General features: G+C 46.2%; 1 protein-coding gene across 4 annotated transcripts in view; it reads right to left on the reverse strand.

Moving 5' to 3' along the window:
- Positions 1–26,184, reverse strand: part of LOC137373973 (probable G-protein coupled receptor 139) — a 58,731-nt gene that overhangs the window by 20,113 nt on the left and 12,434 nt on the right. The window contains exons 1-3 of one of the 4 annotated variants that reach the window (XM_068039669.1): positions 22,985–23,239; positions 22,019–22,101; positions 3,265–3,413 (exon numbers count right to left, since the gene is read on the reverse strand). The gene's annotated coding sequence lies outside the window, so the exon portion shown is untranslated. Of the gene's footprint in view, positions 1–3,259; positions 3,414–22,018; positions 22,102–22,984; positions 23,240–26,184 lie in introns of those variants that run through there. The other 3 variants (XM_068039671.1, XM_068039670.1, XM_068039672.1) reach the window with 3 other exon arrangements.

Here is a 26,184-nt window from a genome sequence, read left to right on the forward strand (position 1 = left end):
TGGAGGAATGATGTGATAGTGCTGGCTTCGTTCAGTCTCCCCACGTCGAGAATGGTGGCGACGATTGTGCTTGGGCACTCTGCTGCCCCTCTGCAACTGATCCTGTGGGAAACACAGGAAAATGGTTATGGGAACTGAGCCCACTCAGCAGCTGCCCAGCACAATCAACCCCATAGATGACAACGGTCAAAGAGCCACAGTACACATTGGGCAGGAGTCTCCTTAATGCCCTTCACCTCAGGGTAGAGTTATCAAATAAGCCTGCTATTCACAACCTCCCATCTTGCCATCCCCACAGACTGACACATTGGCATCCTGGTGATCTCCAGTGCTGCCTCCTCCATTGCGGTAAGTGGATGGAAGTCTGCCACACCACCACTGGATCAAGTCATTTCCCAAGCGGTGTGAGCTTTCTTTTCCTGCAGGATGAGGGGAGCATGATGCATGAGTAGGCTGTCCTCCCTCACCTATTCTAGTATGACAGTCAGATGAAAAGCTGCACCCCTCTTCTGAATAGCACCTCATATGTGAAGGCGGCCGCTGTCTCAGTGCTGCAACTGGACACTTGATCTGACAATTTTAGGGAGACCTATGGGCATTCCATGAGTTCAGCTCATCTGCATGCTGCTGCATCCAGAGTTGGTAGCCTGTCACCTGGGCTTCACTTGCCACTCACCTTTCCAGACCTTATCACGTAATTGAAGCTCTTGCGACTTTGCACCCATGTGATTCAAGTCACTCCCCTGCTGCTGACCTCGGTTGCCACCTCCGTGCAGGCCCTCTTTGCATTTCTAGGAGAGCTCCTTTTCCCAAATGCCAGCAATAATATCAGGGAAGTATGAGGTCGCCTGTTACAGTGCTGGCCCTTTCAGTCACCTGCAGATCCATCTCTTCAGCAAATGGAAAGCCCAGCCATGACTGCCATTCGCCTTTTTTGAGGGCCCTCATTTTCCAAGTCCCGCCTCCATGCCAGTCCTGGTGCCATTAATGGGGTGTCCAACTTAGACACTTTACATATAAATATGGCATTACTCAGGGCTGGGCTGGGAGCCAGAAGTTATGCGGGCATTGGGTTCCCAATCCCAGAAATCCAGCCGGTAGAGTCATTTATGGCATAGAGGGAGGTCATTCAGCCCATCAGGTCTATGCCAGCTCTCCTTACAGCAATTCAGTCAGTCCCATTCCCCTTCTTGATCCCTGTAGCCCTGCAAGTTTATTTCCTTCAAGTGTTCATCCAATTTCCTTTTGAATTTATTAATCATCTCTGCTTCCACCACATTGGCAGTGAGTTCCAGATTATTATCATTAACTATGTAAAAATGTTCTTGCTCACATCTTCCCTGCATCTCTTGCCCAAAACCTTAAATCTGTGTCCCCTAGTCCTTGTACCATCAGCTAATAGGAACAGCTTTTCTTTGTCTACCTTATCAAAATCTGTCATAATCTTGGACACCTCTGTGATATCTCGCCACAATCTCCTTTGTTCCAAGGAGAACAACCCCAGCTTCTCCAACTAAACCTTGTAGCTAAAATCCCTCACCCTGGAACCATTCTTGTAAATCTCCTCTGTACCCTCTCAAAGACCCTCGCATCCTTCTTAAAGTGTGGTGACCAGAACTGGATGCAATACTCTAGTTGTAGCCTGACCAGAGCTTTATAGAGGTTCAGCATAACTTCTCCAAGATGGCATTATCAAACATTTGAAGTTGCATTTGTGAGACATATCGCAAAAGACATTTGCTTCTATTAAGTGATTAATTGGCTTACCTGGAACTCCAATAACTGCAAGAACAGTATAGAAAATGTCTTCTATCTGATGGAGTACGGTTGGTTCACGCATTTTCAGTGAGACGTAATGGTTTCTGTTATTGCCAGAGGCAACAGCTCTGCCTGATTATATGATACATTCAGAGGAGTCCGGTATTTATATATGAGGGAAATCTCCAGTGAGATAATTCAGTTACATCATTATTAATATTAATTACAGTTCAATGAACAAACAAGCGGAGAGAAGCGTGTGGAAACTCATGTGTTTATTGACTACTCATATCGTACTCTGTGTTAAGATAGATTTTCTTACTTGTTCTGACATCTAGGCTTTATATTTGGTGAGTGGTCTGCAATATTTTTCAGGTTCACCTGCCAGGATCTTTTTTTGCTCTGGTTAATATCTGCACATACATAACTGTTCCACTATATTTCTAATACATTTAGAAGTTATGCTTGCAAATAGCCTGCAAAATAATAGTGTGAATGTTCTCTTTAGAGAACTGAGTACATTTAAACCTCTGCCACTGGCTTTCAGATAGCCATTTCTTATTCCCAAGATAGATTCAAACTTCCCTCAAATTGCTTCACTTACTTGTTCGGTGTCAGTCTTGGCTCAACGGCAGAACTCCTGCCGCTGAGACAGAAGGTTGAGCCTTTCAGTCCCAGTCCAGGGCCTAGCAAAAAAATCCAATCTGACACTGAAGTGCAGTGCAAAGAGAGTGTTGCACTTTTGGAGGTGCTGCCCCTCCTCTCCACCTATCTAATCCCCTTTGTTTTGCCTCTCTTATTAGTTTATCCTCACGTTTATGTCACGATCATGAGGCCTTCTGCTTCTGGATCTGCTTCGAGGGTTTCTGTGACCTTTGTTTCATTGTGTATTGTAATCCATTCTACGGTCTCTGTTTGCACTTTTATGTCTGTTGGGACTACTACTGTGATATCTCCCTTTTCCACTATTGGACGTTCTTTATCTGGTATGTGATGGTTTTCTGATGTAAGAGTCACTTCCAGATACACTATCAGAACCTGCACTGCCCGTTCTTACTCTTCACTCTCTCACAACATTCTGCCCGTCCATGGGCCTCATTTCTTGGCCATCATCCTGAACATCCAACTGATATTTAAACTTAACAGTAACTTTTCCTGCAAGTCTCATAATTATCACATTCCTCCATTTACTAGACCCTTCTGGAATATATGTCACCCGAGTACCCACTTTGGGCAATTAAGCTTTGGATGTGATAGTTCTGTCCTGTGTATCATGATCACTCACATTACCACTGCGTAGCACTTGATCTACCGTATTCTGAGCCTCAGGACCTTAATCACAAAATGCATGCGCATTTGAGGTACCAGGTGCTTAACTTACTCCTATCAGCTGCTCAGAATCCGAGATTTTGAAATTAATTCTGACTAATCATGAAGAATGTACCTTAACAGCTTGATTGCCATTTTTGATAAGTACGGCCTTACCATCACGACCTATTACCTTACCAGGGCCTTTCCATTCCTTATGATCTTCACTCTTATAATACACCAAATCTTCTGAATTAAATTCTATCTGGAATGATCTTACATGATGCCTCAGAGCTCTGCGAATTTTCTACGAGACCTCAGACTTGATGACATATACCAATTGGCATCTGAAATGAGAAAGGGCAAGTTGGCATTTTAGGTTGAGTTCCATTTATTACACCTGATGAAAGAAAGCCAATCAAATTCATGATAGGTCTAATGGAAGGAAGAGAAGGATCAGAAATTAAGTAATCTGTACAGATTATTAATTATTAATCTGTAGAGGATGAACTTTTTTTTATGCAGCAAGTTGTTAGGATCTGGAATGCATTGCCTCAGAGTGTGGTGAAGGTAGATTCAAATGTGGCTTTCAAGGTGGAATTAGATAATTATCAGAAGAGAAAAAAATTGCAGGACTAAGGGAAAAAGGCGGGGGGAGTGGGACTAGGTAAGTTGCTTGTAGAGGGCCAGCATTGACATGATGGGGTGAATGGCCTCCTTCTGTGCTGCAGCCATTCTATGACTCTATGGAGCATTCAACAGGGTAGAAAAAATGGAACTAATAGCAGTACATTCTACAACAGGAGCATTGTCGCACAGCACAGAAGACAATTTGGGATTTTGCCCGTAGACCAACTGATAGCGACTATACCCTCTAACCATCTGAAGTGAATTCTTTGCATGAACTGTCCATGCCATGGGGGTTGTTAACTTTTTTAGATTTAGACTTTTTTTAGATTTAGAGATACAGCACTGAAACAGGCCCTTCGGCCCACCGAGTCTGTGCCGATCATTAACCACCCATTTATACTAATCCTACACTAATCCCATATTCCTACCACATCCCTATATTCCCCTACCTATACTAGGGGCAATTTATAATGGCCAATTTACCTATCAACCTGCAAGTCTTTTGGCTGTGGGAGGAAACCGGAGCACCCGGAGGAAGCCCACGCAGGCACAGGGAGAACTTGCAAACTCCACACAGGCAGTACCCAGAATTGAACCCGGGTCGCTGGAGCTGTGAGGCTGCGGTGCTAACCACTGCGCCACTGTGCCGCCCGACAAGGCTACAACAACTTGTAGCCTTGTTGATCAGCTAAAATGTTAAGCAGCATTTCATTGGCCACTGCATGATTCCTTTCACTGAGTCCATTCTGGATGACCACAGAATGTCACATGTATTCCACCAAGGCTGAGGGAAAGGGTTGATTCCCCAGGAATTGTTTCACGACAGCAGACATCACATCCAACAGGGTCTCTATCTCTGAAAACAGAACGACAAGTTAGAACCAGGAGCCTGTCCATATGAAACTTCTTACACAATGCAGCAACTTAAATGCTAGTACTGATCCAGAGATTCCCAAGTTGAATTTCATAAATCTTTTATCCAATCTTTTAAAATCCATGATCTATTCCTCCATGGAATGACCATCCATTTTCTGAAATCTATCAAAGGCTAACCATGCCTCATAGGCACTTAACAGATCATCTTTCTTGTAAGCTTCATCCAATAACTCGAATGGAAGGTCTAAACCTTCATCATCATCCAACTGATAACAATGGAGTTCACAAAATACTTTACATCTGATTTTACTTCTTGTAGGAAGCAACAACACCAAGGCCACTCCTTGTTTTCTCTTTGGTAAGGATGTAACCTATGTCCACATATCCATTTCATTCTGGTCACATTGTTCAGACTCGGAGAACATCGGAGAGTGACAGGAAACAGAGAGTAGCAGTTAATGGATGTTCTTCAGGCTGCAGGTAGGTTTGTGGTGGAGTTTCCTTGGGGTCAGTGTTGGGACCCTTGCTCTTCCTGATTATATATTAATTGTACAGGGCACAATTTCAAAATTTGCAGATGATATGAAACTTGGAAGCATTGTGAACTGTGAGGAGGATAGTGCAGAAAATCAAAAGGACAAAGACGAGATGGTGGAATGGGCGGACAAATGGCAGATAAAGTTCAATGCAGTGAAATGTGAAGTGATTCATTTCAGTAGGGAGAAAATGGACAGACAATACAACATAAAGGGTACAACTCTAAAGGGGGTGCAAGAGCAGAGTGACCTGGGTGTATATGTGCATAAGTCATCGAAGGTGGCAGGACAGGTTGAGAGAGCAATTAATAAAGTATACAGTATCCTGGGCTTTATTAATAGGGGCATAGAGTACAAGAGCAAGGAGGTTATGTTGAACTTGTATCAGTGTCGCCTTAGCTGGAGTATTGCGTTCAGTTCTGGGCGCTGGACTTTAGGAAAGATGTGAGGGCATTGGAGAGAGTACGGAAAAGATTCACGAGAATGGTTCCAGGGATGAGGAACTTCAGTTATGAAGATCGATTGGAGAAGTTGGAACTGTTTTCATTGGAGAAGAGAAGGCCGAGAGGTGTTTTGATAGAGGTATTCAAAATCATGAGGCGCCTGGACAGAGTAGATAAGGAGAAACTGTTCCCACTCGTGAAAGGTTCAAGAGCGAAAGGGCAATTGCTATATTTGCCTAAATCTGTATCTGAAGTTATGACAAGGAGCTCACAATGGAAAATTAAGCCCATACAGTAAACTTACATTTGAGTTTGTCGAAAACTTGCCAATAGCAATTGAGATACAAAATATGTCAAAAGTGAAGGTTTTGGCTCCTGTATCCATCTGCCCATTCTTTCCTGCAGCCCTCACTTGGCAGAAATAAGCAGCAGAATTGATTCTTGGTGATATCCTTGTCATTAGCTCCGGAACAGTGAGGACAACTATAGTGCCCAGCTGTTGCCTTGGCTGAGATCAGTTAAATCAAGATTGCTTGGAAACGCAATAATATGTTTTCAACAGTTTGACTCAGCTAGCCATTGACTTAACTTTTTTTTTATTTATTCATGGGATGTGAGCGTCGCTGGCCAGGCCAACATTTATTGCCGATCCCTAATTGCCCTTGAGAAGGTGGTGGTGAGCTGCCTTCTTGAACTGCTGCAGTCCACGTGGGGTAGGTACACCCACAGTGCTGTTAGGAAGGGAGTTCCAGGATTTTGACCCAGCGACAGTGAAGGAACGGCGATATAGTTCCAAGTCAGGATGGTGTGTGACTTGGAGCGGAACTTGCAGGTGGTGGTGTTCCCATGTATTTGCTGCCCTTGTCCTTCTAGTTGGTAGAGGTCGCCGGTTTGGAAGGTGCTGTCTGAGGAGCCGGAGCCTTGGTGCATTGCTGCAGTGCATCTTGTAGATGGTACACACTGTGCGTCGGTGGTGGAGCGAGTGAATGTTTGTAGATGGGGTGCCAATCAAGGGGGCTGCTTTGTCCTGGATGGTGTCGAGCTTCTTGAGTGTTGTTGGAGCTGCACCAATCTAGGCAAGTGGAGAGTATTCCATCACACTCCTGACTTGTGCCTTGTAGATGGTGGACAGGCTTTGGGGAGTAAGAAGGTGAGTTACTCGCCTCAGGATTCCTAGCCTCTGACCTGCTGTTGTAGCCACGGTATTTATATGGCTACTCCAGTTCAGTTTCTGGTCAATGGTAGCCCCTAGGATGTTGATAGTGGGGGATTCAGCGATGGTAATGCCGTTGAATGTCAAGGGGAGATGGTTAGATTCTCTCTTGTTGGAGATGGTCATTGCCTGGCACTTGTGTGGCGCGAATGTTACTTATCAGCCACTTATCAGCCCAAGCCTGGATATTGTCCAGGTCTTACTGCATTTCTACACCGACTGCTTCAGTATCTGAGGAGTCACGAATGGTGCTGAACATTGTGCAATCATCAATGAACATCCCCACTTCTGACCTTATGATTGAAGGAATGTCATTGATGAAGCAGCTGAAGATGGTTGGGCCGAGGACACTACCCTGAGGAACTCCTGCAGTAATGTCCTGGAGCTCAGATGATTGACCTCCAAAAACCACAACCATCTTCCCTTGTGCTAGATATGACTCCAGCCAGTGGAGGGTTTTCCCCCGATTCCCATTGACTCCAGTTTTGTGAGGGCTCCTTGATGCCATACTCTGTCAAATGCTGCCTTGATGTCAAGGGCAGTCACTCTCACCTCACCTCTTGAGCTCAGCTCTTTTGTCCATGTTTGAACCAAGGCTGTAATATCAGGAGCTGAGTGGCCCTGGCGGAACCAAAACTGAGTGTCACTGAGCAGGTTATTGCTAAGCAAGTGCTGCTTGATGGCACTGTTGATGACACCTTGCATCACTTTACTGATGATTGAGAGTAGGCTAATGGGGCGGTAGTTGGCCGGGTTGGATTTGTCTTGCTTTTTGTGTACAGGACATACCTGGGCAATTTTCCACATTGCAGGGTAGATGCAAGTGTTGTAGCTGCACTGGAACAGCTTGGCTAGGGGCATGGCAAGTTCTGGAGCACAGGTCTTCAGTACTATTGCCGGAATATTGTCAGGGTCCATAGCTTTTGCAGTATCCAGTGCCTTCAGTCGTTTCTTGATATCACGTGGAGTGAATCGAATTGGCTGAAGTCTGGCATCTGTGATGCTGAGGACTTCAGGAGGAGGCCGAGATGGATCAGATTACTGCAAATGCTTCAGCCTTATCTTTCGCACTGATGTGCTGGGCTCCCCCATCATTGAGGATGGGGATATTTGTGGAGCCACCTCCTCCAGTTAATTGTTTAATTGTCCACCACCATTCTCGGCTGGATGTGGCAGGACTGCAGAGCTTAGATCTGATCCGTTGGTTATGGGATCGCTTAGCTCTGTCTGTCGCATGCTGCTTACGCAAGTTGGCATGCAATTAGTCCTGGGTTGTAGCTTCACCAGGTTGACACCTCATTTTGAGGTACGCCTGGTGCTGCTCCTGGCATGCCCTCCTGCACTCTTCATTGAACCAGTGTTGGTCTCCTGGCTTGATGGTAATGGTAGAGTAGGGGATATGCCGGGCCATGAGGTTACAGATTGTGGTTGAGTACAATTCTGCTGCTGCTGATGGCCCACAGTGCCTCATGGATGCCCAGTTTTGCATTGCTAGATCTGTTCGAAGTCTATCCCATTCAGCACGGTGATAGTGCCACACAACACGATGGACGGCATCCTCAATGTGAAGGCGGAACTTCATCTCCACAAGGACTATGCGGTGGTCAATACTGTCATGGACAGATGCATTTGCGGCAGGCAGATTGGTGATGACTAGGTCGAGTATGTTCTTCCCTCGTGTTGGTTCCCCCACCACCTGCCGCAGACCCAGTCTAGCAGCTATGTCCTTTAGTACTCGGCCAGCTCGGTCAGTAGTGGTGCTACCGAGCCACTCTTGGTGATGGGCATTGAAGTCCCCCACCCAGAGTACATTTTGTGCCCTTGCCACCCTCAGAGCTTCCTCCAAGTCGTGTTCAACATGGAGGACTACTGAGTCATCAGCTGAGGGAGGGCGGTAGGTGGTAATCAGTAGGAGGTTACGTTGCCCATGTTTGACCTGATGCCATGAGACCTCATGGGGTCCAGAGTCAATGTTGAGAACTCCCAGGGCAACTCCCTCCCTACTGTATACCACTGTACCACCACCTCTGCTGGGTCTGTCCTGCCTGTGGGACAGGACGTACCCGGGGATGGTGATGGCAGTGTCTGGGACATTGTCTGTAAGGTATGATTCCGTCAGAATGACTATGTCAGGCTGTTCCTTGACTAGTCTGTGGGACAGCTCTCCCAACTTTGGCACAAGCCCCCAGATGTTAGTAAGGAGGACTTTGCAGGGTCGACAGGGCTGGGTTTGCCGTTGTCGTTTCCGGTGCCTAAGTCGATGCTGGGTGGTCCGCCCGGTTTCATTACTTTTTATAGACTTTGTAGCGGTTAGGTACAACTGAGTGGCTTGCTAGGCCATTTCAGAGGGCATGTAAGAGTTAACCACATTGCTGTGGTCTGGAGTCACATGTAGGACAGACCAGGTAAGGACAGCTGATTTCCTTCCCTCAAGGACATTAGTGAACCTGATGGGTTTTTACAACAATCGACAATGGTTTCATGGCCATCATTAGACTAGTTTTTAATTCCAGATTTATTAATTAAATTCAGATTCCACCTTCTGCTATGGTGGGATTCGAACCCATGTCCCCAGAGGAATACCCTGGGTCTCTGGGTTACTAGTCCAGTGATAATACCACCACACCACCGCCTACTAGTTGAACTTTGACTGCAGTTTATAGCAAATGGCTGGCAAACAATAGGTCAGTGTTGCTGTACTAAGCCTGCCCTAGATCCCAGTAATGGCTGATTAACAGCATGTTAATATATAATCATACAAATCTCTGACTATCCTTGCCTAAGGTTGTCCATGGCCGGGATTTTACGAAGCTCCCGACGCGGGCTCTGTGGCGGGGGGCGGGGGGGGGTGTGGTGAGACTGGAAGATATTTCTGGCAGCTGCTCACCACTGAGCCCAATGCTGAGAGGACCGGGCCTAATCATCCCAGCGGTGACGAGGCTCTTTGGCAGCCCCCTGCTGCTGGGTGATGAGACCCAGCTTTGAATATATAAATAAAGCACATGAATTGTGTTCAATAAAATTCAATCCAACCTTATCTTTGGGCCGTGATCTTCTGAGCGGTAGCCGGCAGTGACACACCTTCACTTTCCCGTCCAAGGAAAGCATGCGCCACAGTTGTGGGGAAGGGGGGGATCTTTTTATTGTTACCGCAGTGGGGACGCGGGGGGGAGAACAGGGTCAGATTTACAATACTAGTGTAGGGAATGGTGGGATTGGGGCGACCTCTGCACTTTGTTCAGTTTGTGGGGGGAGGGGGGAAGGTCATGTGAGGAAGGAAAGTGTTTTGGGTGAGGAGAGGGCAAATACTGAATTTAATTGTTATTGGGGGTTGGGAAAGGGGCAACAGATTTTTGATCGTAACTTTAAAAATGTAAATTAGCCAGCAGAGCTGGCCACCTTTTAAAAATAGCGTCAGCGCCTGCACACAGGCAATTGATGCCATTGCTGGTGTCAATGAGCCCACCCCCTCCACATCATTTGGGTGGGGCAGGCCGACTGGCGTATTTAAATTAGCCGCCATGTGCAACATCGCAGCAGCATGGCGGCGCGCGATATGCGGACCACGACGTTTTCGTCTGCCGCCTGGTAAAATCCAGCCCCATGTGTGCATACTCAACAGCCTTTTACATATTTATACAAAAGCTATCTTCATTGTGTTCTTGGCAAACTCGTTTGCTTGTGCACATTCGCCCAACACAACTTCATTTCAATAGTGATCCTCCCATTCGAGGTTGCACTTATTTATGTCATTCATCAAAACTATGTGGACTGGAACAGAGATTACTGCTGCTGTGGTATTGTGGATTACTTCTATATATGGAAATTCATTGAGGCTTTGTGCACCAATCTAGTTAATTGCTTCTTTGATAATAGGTAGCATATGGATTGCATAGGATATGCAGCAGAAATGCAGGCCATTCAGCCCAACCGGTCCATGCTGGCGTTTATGCTCCACTTGAGCCTCCTCCCATCTTTACTCAGCTATCATTGTAACCTTCTGTTCCATTCTCCCTCATATGCTTGACTAGCTTCCCCTTAAATGCATCTATACTATTCGCTTCAACCATTCCCTGTAGTATGTTCCAAATTCTCACCACTCTTTGGGTAAAGACGTTTCTTCTGAACTCTCTATTTAGTTTCTTGGTGACTATTTTTTATTGATGGCCTCTAGTTATGCTCTTCCCCAGAAGTGGAAACATTCTCTCTGTATCCACTCTATCAAGATCTTTCAAAATTTTAAAAACCTCTGTTCGGTCACCCCTCAGTCTTCTTTTTCAAGAGAAGGGAGACTCACCCTGTTCATCTTTCCTTATATTATACCCTCTGTTAAGACCAGGTAACAAAGAGATCTAGGGTTCCCTCTCAGCCTTCACCTGGTCTTACTGTAACAGGGTTTAATTTTAAACACACCGCATTTTTAGCTCCCCCTTGGTGAATCCTTGTTCACCGCTTTCCAATTGTAAGGCAAAAAAGCCAGCACAAACAGGCTTTCTTAGGTCTAAAGAAGAAAAGTTGAAAATTATTAAATTTAAACTCTAATTGGGTTAACACTTACGGATACATGCTGCACCCCACGCTAGCATGCATATGCAATACACACATGCAAACAGAGACAGAAGAAGAAAAAATAAAGTAGAAAGGTTTGAGGCAATATCTAAAGAGTTGTTGTTATGGTTCTTCGAGCTCACTGTAGAGTCCTTGATTGGAGGTAGATCTTGCTTTTCGTTGGGACCCAGTATTCTTCTTCAAACCTGTTAGCTGTAGGAGACGTCTCTCTCGGGGTTCATGTGTCTTCAGTGGATTCAGAGGCTTGTGAGAAAGAGATGGGAGCAGGCAGACAGGCAGGAGACATTTTGGCGAGCCAGCCAGGAGAGTTCTTCTCAGTCCAGAAGCAAACAGCTTTCTGCTCAAACTGTTTGTACAAATTCAAAAAACTCAGGTTGCCCTGCAGCTTAGTCATGTGACTAGCTGGTTTGACCATGTCTGTTTGTGTATTCGGCCATCTTAGCAGTCAACCTGGAATGCAAGCTCCCCCATCTTCAATGTCTGACATATTGACATATATGACTGTTGTACTCACCTAATAATATTATTGAAAGATACATTTTAGGTTAAATATGGTTGAAAAAAGATTTCCTTCTTGTATCCTTTGCTTGCACTGGAGTGGTGACTTGGCTTGCATTAGAGTGCCATAGTGGAGGTTTGGTAACTGAGCAAGTTCGGTGAGGAGGGAGTGAGGAGCTCCTTTCATTTCCTACCTGTCCTCAGAGTGAGGGGAGCCGAGCGCTTCCAAAAAGCACAGTTAACTGGGAGAAGACTCGGAGGGCGGAGTTCTGGACCGGTAAATATAAAAACTTACCTCTGGTAAAAAAAAAACTGAAAGTGACGTTACAGGAAAGCTGTGACCTGATTGGCTGGTAGGGAATCTTTACTGAATTTGAAAAGAAAACATTGATTAAAAATTGATTAAAACCCTAATTAACTAATTAATAAGTCAAGTAACTACACCAGAGGGAGGAGATTACTGCATAGTTAGTATTTAATATTTATAGTCGGTTTCTAGCGCCAGGGACCATATAGTTAATTATAACAATTTAGTAAGGATTTAATAAGTATTTATTTATTTTTTATTAATTTATTAATTAGTGCTAGAAATGTCAGTTAGAAGGGTGAAGTGCTTCACCTGTGAGATGTGGGAGGTCCGTGATGCTTCCAGCGTTCCGGAAGACTACAACTGCAGGAAGTGTACCCAGTTGCAGCTCCTCACAGCCTGCATTGATCAGTTGGAGCGGCAACTGGATGCACTTAGGAGCATGCAGGTGGCAGAAAGCGTCATAGACAGGAGTTTTAGAGAAGTGGTTACACCCAAGGTGCAGACAGATAGATGGGTGACCGCTAGAAGGGGCAGGCAGTCAGTGCAGGAATCCCTTGTGGCTATCCCCCTCTCTAACAAGTATACCGTTTTGGATACTGTTGGGGGGATGGCCTATCAGGGGAAAACAGCAGCAGCCAGAGCAGTGACACCACGGCTGGCACTTTTGTTCAGCAGGGAGGGACAAAGCACAGAAGAGTAATAGTTATAGGGGACTCTATAGTCAGGGGCACAGATAGGCGCTTCTGTGGAGGTGAGACTCCAGGATGGTATGTTGCCTCCCTGGTGTCAGGGTCAAGGGTTTCTCTGAACGGACAGGGGGCATTCTGAAAGGGGAGGGTGAACAGCCAGAGGTTGTGGTACACATCGGTACCAACGACATAGGCAGGAAGAGTGACGAGGTCCTGCAGGGGGAGTTTAGGGAGTTAGGTAGAAAGTTAAAAGACAGGACCTCTAGGGTTGTAATCTCGGGATTACTCCCTGTGCCACGTGCCACTGAGGCTAGAAATAGGAAGATAGTACAGCTAAACACGTGGTTTAACAGCTGGTGTAGACGGGAGGGTTTCAGATATCTGGACCATTGGGAACTCTTCAGGGACAGATGGGACCTGTACAAGAAGGACGGGTTGCATCTAAACTGGAGGGGCACAAATATCCTGGCTGGGAGGTTTGCTAGCGTCACTCGGGAGGGTTTAAACTAGCGTGGCAGGGGGTGGGAACCAGAGCAGTAGGACAGCAAGTGAAATAAATGAGGGGAAACTAGTAAATAAGGCCAGTAAGACTAAGAGGAAGAGCAGGCAGGGAGATGTTGCGGAGAACAGCGGGACTGGTGGTCTGAAGTGCATATGTTTCAATGTGAGAAGTTAACAGGTAAGGCAGGTGAACTTAGAGCTTGGATTAGTACTTGGAACTATGATGTTGTTGCTATTACAGAGACTTGGTTGAGGGAAGGACAGGATTGGCAGCTAAATGTTCCAGGATTTAGAAGCTTCAGTCTGGATAGAGGGGGATGTAAAAGGGGTGGGAGAGTTGCATTACTGGTTAAGGAGAATATCACAGCTGTACTGCGGGAGGACACCTCGGAGGGGTCATGCAGCGAGGCAATATGGGTGGAGTTCAGGAATAGGAAGGGTGCAGTCACGGTGTTGGGGATTTTCTACAGGCCTCCCAACAGCCAGTGGGAGGTAGAGGAGCAGATAAGTAGACAGATTTTGGAAAGATGTAAAGGTAACAGGGTTGTAGTGGTGGGTGATTTTAACTTCCTCTATATTGACTGGGACTCACTTAGTGCTAGGGGCTTGGATGGGGCAGAATTTGTAAGGAGCATCCAGGAGGGCTTCTTGAAACAATATGTAGATAGTCCAACTAGGGATGGGGCCATACTGGACCTGGTATTGGGGAATGAGCCTGGCCGGGTGGTCGAAGTTTCAATAGGGGAGCATTTCGGGAACATTAACCATAATTCCATAAGTTTTAAGGTACTTGTGGATAAGGATAAGAGTCGTCCTCAGGTGAAGGTGCTAAATTGGGGGAAGGCTAATTATAACAATATTAGGCAGGAACTGAAGAATTTAGATTGGGGGCGGCAGTTTGAGAATAAATCAACTTCTGACATGTGGAAGTCTTTCAAACGTCAGTTGATTAGAATCTAGGACCGGCATCTTCCTGTGAGGAAGAAGGATTAGTTTGGCAAGTTTCAGGAACCTTGGATAACGCAGGATATTGTGAGCCTAGTCAAAAAGAAAAAGGAAGTATTCGTAAGGGCTGGAAGGCTAGGAACAGACGAATCCCTGGAGGAACATAAAGACAGTAAGAAGGAACTTAAGCAAGGGGTCAGGAGGGCTAAAAGGGATCATGAAAAGTCATTGGCAAACAGGATTAAGGAAAATCCCAAGGCTTTTTATACGTATATAAAGAGCAAGAGGGTAACTAGGGAAAGGGTTGGCCCACTCAAGGACAGAGAAGGGAATCTATGTGTGGAGCCAGAGGAAATGGGCGAGGTACTAAATGACTACTTTGCATCAGTATTCACCAAAGAGAAGGACTTAGTGGATGATGAGCCTGGGGAAGGGAGTGGAGATAGATTCAGTCATCTCATTATCAAAAAGGAGGAGGTGTTGGGTGTCTTGCAAAGCATTAAGGTAGATAAGTCCCCAGGGCCTGATGGGATCTACCCCAGAATACTGAGGGAGGCAAGGGAAGAAATTGCTGGGGCCTTGACAGAAATCTTTGCGTCCTCATTGGCTACAGGTGAGGTCCCAGAGGACTGGAGAATAGCCAATGTTGTTCCTTTGTTTAAGAAGGGTAGCAAGGATAATCCAGGAAATTATAGGCCGGTGAGCCTTACGTCAGTGGTGGGGAAACTATTAGAGAGGAATACTTCGGGACAGGATTTACTCCCATTTGGAAACAAACGAACGTATTAGCGAGAGGCAGCATGGTTTTGTGAAGGGGAGGTCGTGTCTCACGAATTTGATTGAATTTTTTGAGGAAGTGACGAAGATGATTGATGAAGGAAGGGCAGTGGATGTTATCCATATGGACTTCAGTAAAGCCTTTGACAAGGTCCCTCATGGCAGACTGGTACAAAAGGTGAAGTCACACGGGATCAGAGGTGAGCTGGCAAGATGGATTTAGAACTGGCTCGGTCACAGAAGACAGAGGGTAGCAGTGGAAGGGTGTTTTTCTGAATGGAGGGATGTGACTAGTGGTGTTCCGCGGGGATCAGTGCTGGGACCTTTGCTGTTTGTAGTATATATAAAAGATTTGGAGGAAAATGTAGCTGGTCTGATTAGTAAGTTTGCGGATGGCACAAAGGTTGGAGGAGTTGCGGATAGTGATGAGGATTGTCAGAGGATACAGCAGGATATAGATCAGTTGGAGACTTGGGCGGAGAAATGGAAGATGGAGTTTAGTCCGGACAAATGTGAGGTAATGAATTTTGGAAGTTCTAATGCAGGTGGGAAGTATACAGTAAATGGCAGAACCCTTAGAAGTATTGACTGGCAGAGAGATCTGGGCGTACAGGTCCACAGGTCACTGAAAGTGGCAACGCAGGTGGATAAGGTAGTCAAGAAGGCATATGACATGCTTGCCTTCATCGGTCGCGGCATAGAGTATAAAAATTGGCAAGTCATGCTGCAGCTGTACAGAACTTTAGTTAGGCCACACTTAGAATATTGCGTGCAATTCTTGTCGCCACACTACCAGAAGGACGTGGAGGCTTTGGAAAGGGTACAGAAGAGGTTTACCAGGATGTTGCCTGGTCTGGAGGGCATTAGCTATGAGGAGAGGTTGGATAAACTCGGACTGTTTTCACTGGAACGACGGAGGTGGAGGGGCGACATGATAGAGGTTTACAAAGTTATGAGCGGCATGGACAGAGTGGATAGTCAGAAGCTTTTTCCCAGGGTGTAAGAGTCAGTTACTAGGGGACATAGGTTTAAGGTGAGAGGGGCAAAGTTTAGAGGGGATGTGCGAGGCAAATTCTTTACACAGAGGGTGGTGAGTGCAGAGTCTGGAACTTGCTGCCGGGGGAGGTGGTGGAAGCAGGTACGATAGCGACGTTTAAGAGGCATCTTGACAAATGCATGAATAGGATGGGAATAGAGGGATACGGTCCCCAGAAGTGCAGAAGGTTTTAGTTTAGGCAGGCATCAAGATCGGCGCGGGCTTGGAGGGCCGAATGGCCTGTTCCTGTGCTGTCCTGTTCTTTGTTCTTTGATGCACAGCAGTCCTATAAATAACACACTGAACTTCTTATTATGCTCACAATTTTCTTGCTTCCTTTCAGTTGTTGAAATATTGAGCCTAACAAATGATGTGATTTTTCTTCCTTTGTTCCCTTTAATTGTTGTCTGATAAACAACCGTCCTATAAAAGATCAATATATTCTCCAAAGGCCAGTTCTGAATATATTGATGAAGGAAACCAGCCCTTCTCCTTTTAATGCTACTTTCACCATTGAAAAAGTGCATGCTAATATACATATTCAGATGGTGGAGCCTTCACATCATACTTGTGTTTGAGAATCTTGTCGGCTCTCCCTTGAGCACTCTCTCATGGAAGATGAGAAGTTACCCTGCATGGGTTTAAGCCGAGTCTTTGAGAGGCAAAGGCCTCGATTTTAGTCTGGAGATGTCTACCATGCAGGGCGGGAGAGGGGCCAGTGGTAGTGAGCTCGCGGCTGTTTTGAGGTGTAAAGAATGGGTTTTTGACTGTAGAGTGCCTTTGCATTTTTTTCTTGTTGATTTTTGGCTCAGGCAGGGAAGCCTACAGCACAAAGCCACAGTGGAGCAGATACATATAGTGAGGGGTCTGGGAGAGATTGTTGTGGGGGAGGTTCCCCATTGCGAAGCGGGATCTTGACTGTGGGGTCATCCCAATTGCAGGGATTCCTGATTGCGAGGGCGGGGTGGGGGGGCTGATTCACAATCTCACTGAGGGGGTCCAATTGTGGGGAGGGGAGGTCCGATCATGGAGGGGATAGGGATATGTACTGATTTCTGGGAGTGTTAAGAGCAAATGTTGTCCAATCACGGAATCACATCTAATGTTGGACACTGTGTTTTGAGTTTTGCAAGCACGGGCTGGTTGGGTATGACCCGAACCTTGCCCATTGTGAACAGCAGAAGGGACATGTTGTTTGATATGATCCACCAGTCTTTGGGACTATATACTTAGCATCACACTGGCATTGAAATTCATATATCACATTGCTCATTTGTGTGATAGGCTAAATAATCCACAGTGTGCAAAGAATTATGCTGACAACCAATTTAGGATTGTCAGTAGGGTTTGCAGTGTGGCGCATTTGTGCATACTGGAAGCTACATATACAGGGCCCTGTTCTTTGCAGACAGAAAGAATATGTACAAACATTGCACCAGTTTCAGCTGAACAAAATAGGTGACTGCCATTTGCTGATTCATTCTTCAGGGCAATGCATTGACCAATCAGAGTCAAGCTGCCTGGTTTAAATTTTAAACAAAGCTTGGCAGTTAACTTTCAGTCACCGTAAACTGGTACATTCGCCATGGCCTCTACCAATCAGAGTTCACTTGCCAACCAATCAGCACTCTCTTCTCATGCAGTACAAGTTGTTGTTTTCCCTTACATTGGTTATTCTTGCGAATGTCATGATGTGTGCAAGATGAAAAGCTTCAACAACATGTCTCTATATTCAGCAATAACCACAACCATCTTCCTTTGCACTAGGTAAGACTCCAATCAATGGAGAGTTTCCCCCGATTCCCATTGACTCCAGTTTTGCTAGGGCTCCTTGATGGCATAGTCGGTCAAATGGTGTCTTGATGTCAAGGGCAGTCACTCTCACCTCACGCCTTGAATTCAGCTCTTTTTTCCATGTTCGAACCAAAGCTGTAATGAGGTCAGCAGCTGAGTGGCCCTGGCGGAACCCAAACTGAGTGTGCAGGTTATTGCTGAGCAAGTGCCGCTTGCTTGCACTGTTGACAACACCTTCCCTCACTATACTGATGATTGAGAATAGACTGAGGGGGCAGTAATTGGCTGTGCTGGATTTGTCCTGCTTTTTGTGTACAGGACATATCTGAGAAATTTTCCACATTGCAGGGCAGATGCCAGTGTTGTAGCTGTACTGGAACAGCTTGGCTAGGGGCGCGGCAAGTTCTGGAGCACAGGTCTTCAGTACTATTGCCGGAATATTATCAGGGCCAATAGCCATTGCAGTATCTCGCACCTTTAGTTGTTTCTTGATATCATGCAGAGTGAATCAAATTGGCTGGGGACTTCAGGAGGAGGCTGAGATGGATCATCAACCCAGCACTCCTGGCTGAAGATTGTTGCAAATCCTTCAGCCTCACTTTTTGCATTGATGTCTCGGGCTCCCCCATCATTGAGGATGGGGATATTTGTGGAGCCATCTCCTCCAGTTGGTTGTTTAATTGTCTACCACCATTCACGACTGGTTGTGGCAGGACTGCAGAGCTTAGATCTCATCCGTTGGTTATGTGATCGCTTAACACTGTCTATCGTATGTTGCTTTCGCTGTTTGGCACACAAGTAGTCCTGCGTTGTAGCTTCACCAGGTTGACAACTCATTTTGAGATGTGCCTGCTGCTGCTCCTGGCATGCCCTCTTCATTGAACCAGGGTTGGTTCCCTGGCTTGATGGTAATGGCAGCGTGGGGGATATGCCGGGCCGTGAGGTTACAGATTGTGGTTGAGTACAATTCTGCTGCTGCTGATGGCCCACAGCGCCTCATGGATGCCCAGTTTTGCATTGCTAGATCTGTTCGAAATCTGTCCCATTTAGCACGGTGGTAGTGCCACACAACACAACTTATTTACGGTATCCTCACTATGAAGGCGGGACTTCGTCTCCACAAGAACTGTGCGTGGGTCACTCCTACAAATAATGTCATGGACAGATGCATCTGCAGCAGGCAGATTGGTGAGGACGAGGTCAAGTATGTTTTTCCCTCTTGTTGGTTCCCTCACCACCTGCTGCAGACCCAGTGTGGCAGCTATGTCCTTTAGGACTCAGCCAGCTCGGTCAGTCGTGGACTACCGAGCCACTCTTGTTGAGGGACATTGAAGTCTCACAATCAAAGTGTATTCTGCGCCCTTGTCACTCTCAGTGCTTCCTCCAAGTGTTGTTTAACATGGAGGAATACTGATTCATCAGCTGAGGCGGGGGGAGAGCAGTAGGTGGTAATAAGCAGAAGGTTTCCTTGTCCATGTTTGACCTGATGTTTTGAAACTTCATTGGGGCCGGAGTCGATGTTGAGGACTCCCAGGGCATCTCCCTCCCGACTGTATACCACTGTGCCACCACCTTTGCTGGGTCTGTCCTGCCAGTTGGACAGGATATACCTGGGGATGATGATGGTGGTGTCTGGGACATTGTCAGGTATGATTCTGTGAGTATGACTATGTCAGGCTGTTCCTTGACTAGTCTGTGGAACAACTCTCCCAACTTTGACACAAGCCCCCAGATGTAAGTAAGGAAGACTTTGTAGGGTCTACAGGTCACACAATCCCCATATCCCTTTATGTTATTGGTATTTAGAAATCTGTTAATCATTGCTTTAAACATACTCAATGACTGAACTTCCACAGACTTCTGTGGTACGGAATTCCAAAGATTCACAACCCTCTGAGTAAAGAAATTTCATCTCATCTCGGTCCTAGGTGGCTTCCCCCATATTTTTAAATTGTATCCCTTGGTTCTAGACTCCCCAACCAGGGGAAACATCTTACCTGCATCTACCCTGTCTATCCTTTAAGTATTTTGTAGGTTTCAATGAGATCACCTTTCATTCTTCGAAACTCTAAACAATACAGGTCCAGCTTTTGCAATCTCTCTTCATAGGACAGATGAACCTTTGTTGCACTCCCTCTATGGCAATAAAATAAGGGGACAAAAACTGCACACAGTACTCCACGTGTGGTCTAACCAAGGTTCTATACAATTGAAGCAAGAATTCACTACTCCTGCACTCAAATTCTCTTGTGATAAAGGCTAACATCCATTCGGCATCCTAATTGCTTGCTGCACCTGCATGTTAGCTTTCAGTGACTTATTGACGAGGACACCCAGGTTCCATTGTACAATTACACTTTCTAATCTCTTAGCATTTAAGAAATACTCTGCACATCTGTTCATCTTACCAAAGTGGATAACCTCACATTTTTCCACATTATATTCCATCTGCCATGTTCTTGCCCATTTACTTAGCCTGTCCAAATCCCTTTGAAGCCGCTTTGCATGTTCCTCACAACATACATTCCCACCCAGTTTTGTGTCATCCACAAACGTGGAAATATTACTTTTGGTCACCAAATCCAAATCATTGATATATATGTGAACAGCTGGGGCCCAAGCACTGATCCTTGCGGTACCCCACTAGTCACAGCCTACCAATGCAAGAATGGCCCATTTATTCCTACTCTGTTTGCTGCCTGTTAACCGATCCTTAATCCATGCCGGTATATTACCTCCTATCCCATGTGCTTTCATTTTGCTAACCAACCTCCTGTGGGAGACTTTATCAAAAGCCTTCTGAAAATCCAAGTATATTATGTCCACCAACTCCCCTCTATCAATTCTGTGGTAACATCCTAAAAAAACTCCAACAGGTTCGTCAAACATGATTTCTTATTCGTAAATCCATGTTGTCTATGCCCAATCAGATCATTATTATCTAAGTGTCCTTATATCATATCATTTAAAATGGATTCTAGTATTTTCCCTGCTACTGATGAAAGGCTAACAGGTCTGTAGATCCCTGTTTTCTATCTCCCTCCCTTCTTAAATAGTGGGGTGACACTTGCTACCTTCCAATTTGCAGGAACCATTCCAGAATGTGGAGAATTTTGGAAGATGATCACCAATGCATCCATTATCTCCATAGCTACCACTATCAACACTCTGGGATGTAGAATGTCAGGTTCCGGGGACTTATCAACCTTCTGCCCCATTAATTTCTCCAATACAACCATCTTACTAAATTTCCTTCAATTTCTCATTCCCCCAATCCCTTGGATCTCGAATTCTGGGAGATTTCTTGTATCTTCCTCAGTGAAGACAGACACAAAGTAATCATTTATCTTCTCTGCCATTTCTCTATTCCTCATTATAAATTCTCCTGACTCTGCCTGTAATGGACCCACATTGGTCTTAGCCAAACATTTCCTTTTCACATATCTAGAGAAGCTTACACAGTCTGCTTTTCATGTTTTTTGCTTGTTCACATTCTTCCTTTCTTTTTCAGTTCCTTTCAGTTTCCTTCATGCACTCAACTATTCAAAAATTCAACAGATTGCCATCAGGTTCGCATTCTCACCTCCAGTCAATCTCCAGTGGTTACCTGGCAGCAGCGAATAGCAACTTAGTGGCAATTAACTGGCTACTTGAAGACAGATTAGGGATGCTGCCAGGGAAGCCCAAGAGGTCCCTGAAGTAGGCTCTTGGCAGCAGGCTAGGGGGTGTAGAGGGTGTGGGTGGGGTGGTGGCTTGATGCCTTCTTTATTTATCCCCCCACCCCTCCCCAGAGCTGCTTCTGCCACAAGGCCACAGCTGCAGCCATAGGTCATCTTGTGGAGGGGGTCCCCTTGCAACTGTGGCCATAAAAAGTTTTAATAATTTCACACGTTTTCCAAGGGCACTTCCATCTTGAGGCACCCTAGCCTTCTCCTGCCCACCTCCCCTAGTAGGGCTGCCAGCAAGACAACGCTGTGAGCACTCCCATTGTGCCAATCGGGTGGCTGTCCCACTCATCATCCTTAATTGAATGGCAGTCTCAGAGGCAGACTCTTAATTGGCCTCCTCCAATAAGATTGCGCAAGGGGGCAACCAGGAATCACCAGTGGTATCAGGCCCCACTTTTGCTTCTCACCTCAGAAAATCTTCAAAGGCCGTAAGAATCCGCCCATTGATTCAGTGGCCACTTTCTCAAGGGGTGCTGTAGCAGCTGAAAGTCTGAAGAATTCCAGTTGTTTGAAGAATGAATCACATAGACAGATGTGTTGATTAGTGTCATACTTGTACAGCTACACCAGACATTTTTAAAAGATGACTGTATCGTAGCCGTTTCCTGCTCCCTTCCGGAACTAGAAAACTGTATCAACTTTGCTTCTAATTTCCACCCTTCTCTCACCTTTACATGTTCCATCTCTGACACTTCCCTTCCATTCCTCAACTTCTCTATCTCCATCTCTGGGGATAGGCTGTCTATTAATATTCATTTTAAGCCCACTGACTCCCACAGCTACCTCGTCTACGCCTCTTCATACCCTGCCTCCTGTAAGGACTCCATCCCATTCTCCCAGTGTCTCTGTCTCTGATGCATCTGCTCTGATGATGCAATCTTCCATGACAGCGCTTCTGATATGTCTTCTTTTTCCCTCAACTGAGGATTCCCCTCACCCCACCCCACCCCACCCCCTCCGTGGTTGACAGGGCACTCAACCGTGTCCTGCCCATTTCCCGCACCTCTACCCTCACCCCTTCCCCTCCCTCCTAGAAGCGCAACAGGGTTCCCCTTGTCCTCACTTTCCACCCCACCAGCCTCCACATCCAAAGGATCATCCTCCGCCATTTCCACCACGTCCAGCGTGAAGCCACTACCAAACACATCCTCCCTTCCCCTCACCTGTCAGCATTCCAAAGGGATCAGTCCCTCTGTTTAACCACACCATTAACATACCATTTGCCTTTGCTCCATAACCATCTGGTCAGTTATTCTCTGTGGACTTGGCCTATCAACACCTTCTCTTTTGTTACCTCTTGCCCCACCCCTGCTTTACTTGCTTAAAACCTATTACATTTCTAATATTTGCAGTTCTGAAGAATTGTCACTGACCTGAAACGTTAACTCTGCTTCTCTCTCTACAGATACTGCCAGACCTGCTGAGTATTTCCAGCGGTTTGAGCAAAGCTGTTCTGCACTTTTGAGATGTGAATGAGAGAATGCTGTTTACATGATTAAAATCACTTCTTTGCTCTCACTACACCTAGGCAGTGTAAGAAGACCTTGGTCACGCATGTAGCTGGCTACATAAAGTAGTGAAAATACACGTGCAGGAAAGGTGGAGCAGATATTGAAAATAACTTCCAAAGTCACTGTGTTTAGGAAATAGTCAATGCTCATACTGACTTCAGTCGTTTTGTTCAAAAACTGCTTTGAAACTGGCAGAAGTACAGAATAAATCATGTGGGGAAAGTAGCAAGTCTTCAATGGTCAAAGTTCAGTTTAAATTTGCTTACCTTATGGCACAACTGACCCTGAAGATCAACAAATATGCACAAACAACCTATTGCAAAACCTCAAACATGCAGTTTCAAACTTTGTTCCAGTTGTGCCCAGATAAAAGATACTGGGGGTTAAATTGGATCACTCCTGAAAGCAGTTGCTGGAACTATTATGCGCCTTTCACCCATACCCGATGATTGTAATGCAGGCAGGACACCAACTTCATGCTGCCGATGCATTCTTATGATTTCTGCGTGCAGTCAGCACTCCCTGCACTGTTCATTCACTGCACATTTCAGTAGTGGGCCCAATATTATGGGCTGGATTTTACCAGCCCTCTGGGGACGGGCTGGTAAAATGGCGGGGGAGCAAGTGTTCATCGTCCTCCCGCCGCCATGACAATTTACCAGTGGCAGGTAAGGTGGAGGATGGTCCTCCCGCCCAGAGGCCAACTGAGCCACTTAAATGGCCAATTAAGGGCCGCTTCATGCCTACGCTGGCATTTTACCACTGGCTGTCCACTGCATTGAGAGACTGCCCGGTGAATCCTGGCGGCCTCTCTGCAGGCTCGGGGTGGGGAGGGGCCCCATTGGCTATGTGCGGCCCTGCAGCAACCACCTCACTGGGGCCTGCCTGACTTCCCCCGCACCCTCAGCCCTCAGTTACCTCTATGGGAGGGCGGACTAATCCCATGGCATCCTCCCTTCCAGATGTATTGCCATCAATGGCCATATCTCCTGGTGGCGCTGCTGAGGCTACTGAAAAGCAAACCCTCCAATTGGCCATCAGCTCCTGGGGGGTGCACCCATCCTTTAAAGGGATGGGAGCCCCGACGGCAATTAATTAGTTGCCAGATGGAAAAAATACTGTAAATACTCAGCAGTTCAGACAGCATTTGTGGAGAGAGAAACAGCTGACTGGATGAATTTAACCAGTCCTTTGCACACAGCCTTGGAGGTGGAAGGGCTGGTAATATGGCAGGGAAAGGCGTTGGGATGGAAGCCCAATGTCTTCCCGCCGCCATGGCATAATACCAGCGACAGGAACCTCAGCAGCATGGCGGTCCTCCGGTTGGCCAATTCAGCCACTTAATGTCCCCAATTAAGGGCCACTTACCCCCCATTACCCCACCCCCCCCCCACCGCGAACCCCCCCCCCCCACCACTAACAGAGTTCCCAAGGGATGGGGGGGCACTCCTTTATGACTGCTCCATGGCCCACGGTGGGGCTGCCCCACAGCTACGGTGCCACCGTTTGAATTTGACCCCTCCCCGATCTCCGGGGCCTGCTTTGTACATTCCTTGTTCCTGTGCTACCTACGTCTCCTCACTCACATATTTTTCCAGTACATTGAGGACTGTATGGGTGGTGGATCCTGTTCTTGCCCTGAACTGGAAAACTTCATCAACTTTGCTTCCAATTTTCACCCTTCTCTCACCTTCACATGGTCCATCCGACTCTTCCCCTCCCTTCCTCGACTTCTCTGTCTCCATCTCCAAACGTTGGGGAACACAGGACTTAGTGAGAGAGAGGAACTGAAAGAAATCAGCATTAGTAATGAAATGGTGTTGGGTAAATTGATGGGATTGAAGGCCAATAAATCCCCAGGGCCTGATGGTATGCATCCCAGACTATTTAAGGAAGTGGCCCTAGAAATAGTGGATACATTGGTGGTCATCCTTCCAAGATTCTATAGACTCTGGAACAGTTCCTACAGATTGGAGGGTAGCTAATGTAACCCCACTATTTAAAAAGGGAGGTAGAGAGAAAGCAGGGAATGAGAGACCAGTCAGCCTGGCGTCGATAGTGGGGAAAATTCTAGAGTCCATTATCAAAGATTTTATAGCAGAGCACTTGGAGAACAGTGGTAGAATCGGACAGAGTCAGCATGGATTTACGAAAGGAAATCATGCTTGACAAATCTACTAGAATTCTTTGAGGATGTAACTAGTAGAGTTAATGAGGGGGAGCCAGTGGATGTGGTTTATTTGGACTTTCAGAAGGCTTTCGACAAAGTCCCACATAAGATATTAGCATGTAAAATTAAAGCGCATGGGATAGGGGGTAATGTACTGCGATGGATAGAAAGGTGGTTGGCAGACAGAAAACAAAGACTAGGGATAAATGGGTCTTTTTCTGAATGGCAGGCAGTGACTAGTGCAGTACCGCAGGGATCGGTGCTAGGACCCCAGCTATTCAAAATATACATTAATGATTTAGATGAGGGAACTAAATGTAATATTTCCAAATTTGCAAATGACACAAAACTGGTTGGGAGGGTGAGTTGTGAGGAGGATGCAGAGAGGTTTCAGGGTGATTTGAAGAAGTTGAGTGAGTGGGCTAATGCATGGCAGATGCAGTATAATGTGGATAAATGTGAGGTTATCCATTTTGGTAGCAAAAACAGGAAGGCAGATGATTATCTGAATGGCTATAAACTGAGAGAGGGGAATATGCAGCGAGACCTGGGTGTTCTCATACACCAGTCGGTGAAGGTAAGCATGCAGGTGCAACAGGCAGTAAAAAAGGCAAATGGTGTGTTGGCCTTCATAGCGAGAGGATTTGAGTACAGGAGCAGGGATGTCTCGCTGCAATTATATAGGGCCTTGGTGAGGCCACACCTGGAATATTGTGTGCAGTTTTGGTCTCCTTATCTGAGGAAGGATGTTCTTGTTATAGAGGGAGTGCAGCGAAGGTTTACCATACTGATTCCTGGGATGGCGGGACTGACATATGAGGAGAGATTGAGTCGGTTAGGATTATATTCGCTGGAGTTCAGAATAGTGAAGCAGGATGTCATAGAAACCTAT

This window comes from Heterodontus francisci, chromosome 9, assembly GCF_036365525.1.
Source record: "Heterodontus francisci isolate sHetFra1 chromosome 9, sHetFra1.hap1, whole genome shotgun sequence".
In the NCBI taxonomy this organism is placed as follows: domain Eukaryota; kingdom Metazoa; phylum Chordata; class Chondrichthyes; order Heterodontiformes; family Heterodontidae; genus Heterodontus; species Heterodontus francisci.